The sequence below is a fragment of the Scyliorhinus torazame genome, chromosome 15 (genome assembly GCF_047496885.1).
Source record: "Scyliorhinus torazame isolate Kashiwa2021f chromosome 15, sScyTor2.1, whole genome shotgun sequence".
In the NCBI taxonomy this organism is placed as follows: domain Eukaryota; kingdom Metazoa; phylum Chordata; class Chondrichthyes; order Carcharhiniformes; family Scyliorhinidae; genus Scyliorhinus; species Scyliorhinus torazame.
In genome coordinates, this window is record NC_092721.1 from 70807870 (window position 1) to 70817116 (window position 9247).

The window sequence follows — 9247 nt, forward strand, 5'->3', positions numbered from 1 at the left end:
GTGGACCAGAGAATCCAGCCCAGGAAGTTTTGGAAATACTTAGGAGGTCCGGCAACATCGCGCTGAGTATGTCCAGCACTGATTTTATTTCAGATTTCCAGCATCTGCAGTATTTTGCTTTTATTTCACTGGAGATTTTGGGCGAGCGCCGTTTGGTACTGATCTCTACAGTGGGCGGTAGGGTGGCACAGTGGTCAGCACTGCTGTCTCACAGCTCCAGGGTCCCAGGTTCAATTCTGGCCTTGAGTGGCTGTCTGTGTGGAGTTTGCACTTTCTCCCCGTGGCTGCGTGGGTTTCCTCCGGGTGCTCCGGTTTCCTCCCACAGTCCAAAACAAATTTACGGTTAGGTGGATTGGCTATGCTAAAATGCCCCTTAGTGTCCAAAGGTTAGGTGGGGTTGCTGGGTTATGGGGATGGGCTGGAGGCGTGGGCTTAAACAGGGTGCTCTTTCCAAGGACCAGTGCAGACTCGATGGGCCAAATGGCCTGCTTCACTATAAATTCAATGATTCTATGAACATGACTTTTGCATAATCTAAGAGCGAACTCAGAGGAACTTCTTCAATGCCCTGTTTTGTGATATCCTCTCTAATCATAGACCTAATCATGGATACATTGCACATTTGTTGACATATTAGCCTAGTGATGCTAACCAGCCAACTATGCTGTCTAAAAGGTCAATGGCCCTGTATGTTATTTTATTATGTTTTAGAATTCAACCAATGTTCTTTATACAGGCGGTACATAATACGTTATCAAAAACTCATACCTTGAGTTTCTTGAAAAGTTCGACATCGAACTAAGGAAACAAACAAAAAGCAGCTTGCATTTATAGTAATTAACTAGCTCTTAAAAAGATCTATTTTGCATGACTGCTTTATTAAAGTTGATGAATGTCTCAGGTCGAAACCAGTCTCCTTAACAATGACATTTCTGGCAAATGTACAATGAGGAATATCTCCTGGAGATGGTGACTTATGTGATTCTTTCATAAGTGTGAAAGACCCATAACTCACAAATGCCTCTTGCATGAATAAATTACAATGGGGGAGTTGTGCGAGTAATAGCACAAATAGAGCTCCTCATCATTTGCGAGATATGTTAATGACATGAATACGCTATCCCCAGAAGAATCATATACATCTAGTTAATTGAGTTATGGAACAGTGTCTCTGGCCATTAATTCACAAACAAGGAACACCTCTTGATCATTTTATGATGTATTATGACTGCATTATTTCTTGTTAATCAGTTGTGGGATTAGCCGATAAACTTCAAATGGAATACTCTCCATTTGCCTGGCTGAGTGCAGTTCCAACAACACTCAAGAAGCTCGACACTTTCCAGGACAAAGCAGCCCACGTGATTGCTACCCCTTCCACAGACATACACTCCCTCTACCATCGGTGAAGTGGCAGCCATATGTACCATCTACAAGATGGACTGCAGGATTTCATCAAGATTCCTTAGGTAGCATCTTCCAAACCCACGACCACTACCATCTAGAGGTACAAGAGCAGCAGATATCTGGGAATACCATAACCTGAAAGTTCCACTCCTAGCTACGCATGATCCTGGCTTGGAAATATATTACCGTTCCTTCACTGTCTCTGGGTCAAAATCCTGGAATTCCCTCCCTAACAGCACTCCAGGTGTACCTACACCTCAGTGATTGCAGCAGTTCAAGAAGGCAACTCAGCACCAACTTCGCAAGGGTAACAAAAGGATGGGCAATAAGTGCTGGTCTAGCCAGCAAAGCCCACATCCCATCAATTAATTTTAAAAGAATCCATCACAATTATGAATCCTTCACTTTCTTCCTTCTGGCCATTTCTGGGTACTGACTCCCAACGAGAGTGTTAGTCCAGATTTTTGCTCTCGGGTCAGGAGTGCAGAAACGGGACTTTTCCTAGCTCCATGAATCAAACTTGGAAAAAACAATCTTGTAAGTTGGAATTTTCATTCCCAGCACAGGGGGGGGTGAGGGGGTAGTGGGCACTAAATTACAAGTCGGGCTCATTGGCGCTGGAACAAGGTCAGAGGTTGTGGGGTATGAAGGCAGACTGGCAGAAGGCCTGACTCTGTGCCCTGGCAATGTTGAAGATATTGGGCGAGGTTCTCCGTTTGGGAGACTGTGGGCGGGATTATCCGTTTGCCATGCAGGGCAGTCCCTGCGGAGAATAGATTCTGATGCCAAAATCATTGCGGGTGCTGATTTGATACCAAATCACGATTCTCCGTCACCTCTACAGCGGCGTCAATGCATACCAGAATGCACGTACGGTAAACACCATTTACATATCATTCGGGCCCAACCTGGTATTCGCCGGGGACTTCGCAATTCTCCTCCCCGATGTGCCGAGTTCCCGACAGCGCGGTTCAGTTGTAGTTTTAAAAATCGTGAAACCAGCGTCGTGACTCATGAGGGAGAGAGAGAGAGAGGAGGTAGGACACAGAGAGGAGCGACTGTGGGCTACCGGGCCAGACACTGGTCGGGATGTATAGGTTGGGGTTGGGGCTCTTCCAGGTCCGCGCCAGGGGGGTGGGGCGGGGGGAACTGGCCGAGTGGCAAGGGTGACCCCCCCCCCCCCAAGGAACTGGGGCGTGCCCAGGCAGGGACCGCCATTACCGCGGATATCTTGCTGCGCACTCCACTGACCGCTGCCGCCCACTGGCTGCCCACCCAGGGAAATACCCACAGTAACCCTACAGGAGTGGCGGTGCATACCCCTGGTGGGGGCAGTGCCCGCCGACAGTATCCCTGGCATCAGGGATGGGCGCCACGTCAAGAGACCCCCATGGCTCCGGCCATCGACGCGGTCAGGCATGCGGTTGTGGGGGGAGGGACATGTGGGGGCAGAGCCTGCGGTGCCAACTGGGGCCAACATTCTAGAAGCTGATTGCATTTCATAAAGGGTTCTTGATTGCTTCTTCAGTAAAATGGGGTTTTGGCCCATGCTGTCAATTTGAAGCTTCAAACTCTGTCCCATTCTCAGACTTTTGTACATGCACCACACTTAATTAACACTTCAGCAGTGAGAGCATGTGTATTGGATGTAGCAATTTTTTGGATTTTGGAATATACTGCACATGTGCAGAACATTGGGAACTGCGCACATGTGGCATGTGTCAGGGCCTGCGCATGTGCAGTATGCGTTTGGGAACTATCCCACATGTGACTTCACATCATCGCTCGAAAAAAGTGCGGATTTGGGAATTTTTCGTTTTTCGGATTTTCGGATAAGGGATGCTCAACCTGTATATTCTTGGGATGCCTCAAAATACTTTAAAACCAATCAATAGTACCAGAATTCTGCATCCATTTCCATTCCCTTGTTTCCCATTGGGGAAGTGCCTTTCGTACACGAGACCATTATCTGAAAACACGTGTAAGATCAAGCACTCAGCATTGGAAAACATGGCCGGGATTCTCCGATATTGCGGCCAAGTGTTGATGCCGCCGTCAAAACCGGCTCGAGCGACGCCGGCATCAACGGGCCTTCAGGCCCAGTAATTCTCCTGTTCTTCGGGGGCTAGAATGGTGCCGGAGTGCTGTGCGCTGTTCCGGCGCCGAATGCCGGCCCTGCACGGCCAGCGTGAGTCCGCGCATGTGCGCGACGGACGTCTTCACGCCAGCGCATGCCTGTGGTTGCCATCTCCGCACCGGCGCATGCGCATGGTTGCCGTCTCCGCGCCGGCGCGGCGCAACATGTCGGTGACCGAACAGCGAGCCCGCGCGGAAGGAAGTAGGCCCCCTCCAGATTGCGGCCGCCCGCCGATCAGAAGCCCCCGATCGCGGGCCTAGACCCTGTGGAGGCCCCCCCCCGGAGTCAGATCCCCCTGCCCCCCCCCACCAGGACGTCCACATCGGCCGCGGTTTGAACCACGCCGGCGGAACTCGGCGGGAGTTCGGCCCACGGCGACCACGCGGGCACGATTGTCGCCGATTCTCTTGTCACTGGAGAATCGGCGGCCCGGCGTCGGAGCAGCGTGGCGGGATTCTCGGGGCGCCCCAGCGATTCTCTGACCCGGCGTGGGCTCGGAGAATCTCTGCCCATGTCTTCTGTGTGCTCTGTATGGCAAGATTGCACAATTTCATTATTGCTAGTGTATAGAAGCATATTTTCCCTACAATGGGTGAAATTTGGGTACAAAACCATTTCTTTCAATTCGAGTTTCAAAGCTCCAAAATGTTCATGTAATGCATCACCATGAACAATTCATTTTGTATAAAATTTGTATCTATTCTCTCACCTTCAGCCAACCCGTGTAAAAATGTTATCATTTATCGGGAGCTTTAGTTCATCTCACTGAACCGTTGTCTAATTTTTTGTTTTGCCAAATGTTCTAGTGGAATTTTCCTGGGGTAAATTGAGAAAATTATCAATGAATGAATGGTAACAATATCATATCTTAACATGTCAGGATATCTCAGTGTTTTTGAAGGGTGACAGCATTCGGGAAATTTTAAAAAACTAAAAATAATAAAAACAATTTCGAAGTACCAACAAACTTTCCAATAAGTCATTAGAAAAATGTGTTTGTTATTTTATTTTACCATAGTAATCACAAGACCAGAAACCTTAATGGCTTACAATTTAGTTTGTAACTTACATGGGGAAGCTTCTCCTGTTTGAACAGAATTTGTTACTTTTTTCAGAAAAATAATTTCTTAATTTGTTACAGTGAACGAGTCAAGTGAAAGAAGTAAAAACGGAAAATTCTGGAAAATGCAAGTTTTGTCAGCCTTTGTGGAAAGAGGAACAGAGTTAAAGAGTTAAACTTGCCATTTTTGAAACAAAGTGTCGTGGCGGCCGGTTCCAGCGGCACCTTTCCCGTTGACTGGAATAGTGGGAATGCACACTAGAATCCAAGCTTGGTGGCTCATTTATTCTGCACCGGTGAATATCGAGCAAAACCATCTGGTGGGTCCATAGCTGATTCATCTGCCTGCTGTCAGCTTGGGTTTGAAGGTCTCGGTGCCATATTTATACTTCAATCCACATACACCTCTCTCTCTCCAGCCACTTGCCTTCATCAGACTGTGCAAGATGTCAGGAATCCAGAAGAACAACGCCAGCAACATCAAGAAGAAGGTTGCACCCCGATTCAGCCACCAGGCCCTCGAGGCCTTGATCCATGGATTCCGGGTGCAAAGTCATGTTTTCTACCCAAGAGATATTACGAGGAAGCATTCTAATGTCACGTATCTGGCCTGGGAGGCTGTCTCTCAGGAGGTCAGTGTGGCTGGCAGCCATGCCCGAAGTCTCATCCAGTGTAGGAAGAGGATGAATTATCTCATCTGCTCCATTAGGGTAAGTCCTCTCTCAGCTCCCTCCAGTTCTTTCTTTTGTTTTGGCAGACGGGCTGTGTATGTTGCACTCATACCAAAATCATGAGTAAACTGAGGTCTGACCTGTACACATTATTCATTTTCAAACATGTTTGATGCCCAATGTAATTTGTCACTGGTGTGATGCAAAATTGGAAGACCCGGGGAGATTCAGGTGAGCAGCTGTTTTAATGAGCATTCATGAGATGCAAATGAATTCAAATGGGAATCATGCCACCAGGCACCAGAATAAATGTCCCACCATTAACCTGCCATTGGGAAAATTGCATATTGTTTATATATCGACGGGTTTCCGACTTCTTCCTGGTCGATGGATTCTTCGCTCCTGCCCACCACAAAAGCTACCATGGACGCAATGGGAGAATTCCACCCAACATTTACAGTCAAATATGACTCTTCTTCAGAACTGGAGAGGGGCACAAATGTTACGAGTTTAATATTACTGAGAAAACAGGTGGAGGAAAATGGAAAGTCAATGATAGCTCAGAGGCTAGGAGAGGTTAAATTACAAATATAGAACATAAGAACATAAGAACTAGGAGCAGGAGTAGGCCATCTGGACCCTCGAGCCTGCTCCACCATTCAATGAGATCATGGCTGATCTTTTGTGGACTCAGCTCCACTTTCCAGCCCGAACACCATAACCCTTAATCCCTTTATTCTTCAAATAACTATCTATCTTTATCTTAAAAACATTTAATGAAGGAGCCTCTACTGCTTCACTGGGCAAGGAATTCCATAGATTCACAACCCTTTGGGTGAAGAAGTTCCTCCTAAACTCAGTCCTAAATCTACTTCCCCTTATTTTGAGGCTATGCCCCCTAGTTCTGCTTTCACCCGCCAGTGGAAACAACCTGCCCTCATCTATCCTATCTATTCCCTTCATAATCTTATATGTTTCTATAAGATCCCCCCTCATCCAACGAGTACAGTCCCAGTCTACTCAACCTCTCCTCGTAATCCAACCCCTTCAGCTCTAGGATTAACCTCGTGAATCTCCTCTGCACACCCTCCAGTGCCAGTACGTCCTTTCTCAAGTAAGGAGACCAAAACTGAACACAATACTCCAGGTGTGGCCTCACTAACACCTTATACAATTGCAGCAGAACCTCCCTAGTCTTAAACTTCATCCCTCTAGCAATGAAGGACAAAATTCCATTTGCCTTCTTAATCACCTGTTGCACCTGAAAACCAACTTTTTGTGACTCATGCACTAGCACACCCAGGTCTCTCTGCACAGCAGCATGTTTTAATATTTTATCATTTAAATAATAATCCCTTTTGCTATTATTCCTACCAAAATGGATAACCTCACATTTGTCAACATTGTATTCCATCTGCCAGACCCTAGCCCATTCACTTAGCCTATCCAAATCCCTCTGCAGACTTCCAGTATCCTCTGCACTTTTTGCTTTACCACTTATGTTAGTGTCGTCTGCAAACTTGGACACATTGCCCTTGGTCCCCAACTCCAAATCATCTATGTAAATTGTGAACAGTTGTGGGCCCAACACTGATCCCTGAGGGACACCACTAGCTACTGGTTGCCAACCAGAGAAACACCCATTAATCCCCACTCTTTGCTTTCTATTAATTAACCAATCCTCTATCCATGCTACTACTTTCCCCTTAATGCCATGCATCTTTATCTCATGCAACAACCTTTTGTGTAGCACCTTGTCAAAGGCTTTCTGGAAATCCAGATATACCACACCCATTGGCTCCCCGTTATCTACCGCACTGTTAATGTCCTCAAAAAATTCCACTAAATTAGCTAGGCACGGCCTGCCCTTTATGAACCCATGCTGCGTCTGCCCAATGGGACAATTTCCATCCAGATGCCTCGCTATTTCTTCCTTGATGATAGATTCCAGCATCTTCCCTACTACCGAAGTTAAGCTCACTGGCCTATAATTACCCGCTTTCTGCCTACCTCCTTTTTAAACAGTGGTGTCACGTTTGCTAATTTCCAATCCGCCGGGACCACCCCAAAGTCTAGTGAATTTTGGTAAATTATCACTAGTGCATTTGCAATTTCCCTAGCCATCTCTTTTAGCACTATGGGATGCATTCCATCAGGTCCAGGAGACTTGTCTACCTTCAGAGCAGAGCACAAGGTCAAGGGTGTGGTAATTGTCTTGTTATGCTCTAGGCGTAGCATAAGCGGCTTCCTTGTGGTGCACTTGACAAAGGAAGGTTCAGATGTGGAGATAACTTCAACACGTTTATTAAACTATTTACACTCTGCTACAATCCAGGTGGTGGGTGTAATTATGAATTAACCCTGTGTCTCTACTCACTGACTGTCTCCACTGGAAAGAGGAAGATCATGTGTGTTGTGTCTTTTATATATGGGTTGGTGTAATGCCCTCCTGTGGTCGTGTCACCTCTGTGTGTATCGTGAATGCCCATTGGTCGTGTCCTATCTAACTGTTCTATTGGTTGAGTGTCTGTCATGTCTCTGGTGCGCCCTCTAGTATCTAGCTAGTCTACATGTATTTACATTAACCCGTTGTGTCTTTACAGTGATGCATATCACCACATCCCCCTTTTTTTACATGTTACATATTTTCTGTACACTTAAAGAAAATTGAACAAAAAACAGGTAAATAAGTTATGGTATGTACATGTCCTGAGAACAGTGATTAAACAATAAGTCCAAATCAAATGTGCGAGTCCAAAACCCTTCAATCATCATGGTCAAATGTCTCTCTTGGTGGGGTGGTGAGTTTGATGGTGGCATGTCCTTGTGAACGGCATCGGTGTCCCTGTGTATCGGAACCAAGAAGTGGTCAAATCACTTTGCTGTCTGATTTGGAGTCTTTTTTTTTCGATGTTTGTGATGGTGATGTTGGATGGCATCTTGTAGCTGATAAGTCGTTGACGTTGAAGAGGTACCATCAACAGTATCATTTGAGGTCATGTATGTGCCAGATGTGGAAGTTGGATAATACTGTGCATACTGGTTTTGGCCAAATGCTGTGTAGGAAGGGTAATCCTGATGAGAACTGTTGAAGCTTGTCGAATTGGAAACAGAATTGCAGCTCGCATAAATACCGGGTGATGGTGTGAAACTAGAACCTTGCAGCTGATAGGAATATGCCATTTGGCCAGGCTGGGGTGCAGCAAATCCCTGGCTGTAACTAAGGCATCCAGTCTGCAGTGCAGATTGTGCTTGCGGTAGTCCTCCTTCGGTCTTGATTCCATAAGTGGGCGATCCGTAGTGCTAGCCTGTTTGAGAATATGCTGCATAGACTGCTGGCTGCTGCATTCCTGAATACTGGGTTTGTCCAGCATTAGCTGTCATTGACTGCACTGCTGGTGTGGAAAGAATCTGTGGGTATGGCTTGGAAGGATATAGCTGTGGTGAATATTGGTGTATTCCTCTTGGACTGTAGCCACTACTTGTTATTACTGACCCAGTGTAATTGTCAAGTGATCCATCTCCTGTCATCGTCGTCACCCTGAGCGTGCCGTCACTGAGTTTGCGGCACACCCTGTCTGGAGTAAAGTCCGGCTTACGTGAATCAGAGTTGGCGTTTGGTTGCTCTCCACCTGGAATCTGGTCTGTTTCACCTGAGTCAGTGTTGGTTTGTTGGTGCTCCCCGTCCGGAGTCTTAGCAGGTTCACTGGAGTCAGCTGAGATTTCTTGAAGCTCCACGTCTGGAGTCGGAACATGCAGGAATGCATTGACCTGTGGAGAGGTTTGAGCGAATGAGGTTGGAAGTAACGTGGTGTCACCGGAGTCACCAGTGGTCTCACAGTGATCGTCGAGTGCCTCTGTACACAGTAGCTGAGGTCTGTCACATTGCACATCTTGCATGGGAAGTGGAACGCTGTCGTCACTCGTCTCACATACAGTGGATAGAGCCTCAGTAGCTTCTTGTTGTTCACT

The 9247-nt window shown here is 46.8% G+C and overlaps 1 pseudogene; it reads right to left on the reverse strand.

Annotated features, from left to right (window-relative positions):
* The window catches only part of LOC140391305 (protein phosphatase EYA4-like), a 29094-nt pseudogene extending 20288 nt beyond the window's left edge, over positions 1 to 8806 (reverse strand).
* Between the last annotated feature and the right edge of the window lie 441 nt (positions 8807 to 9247).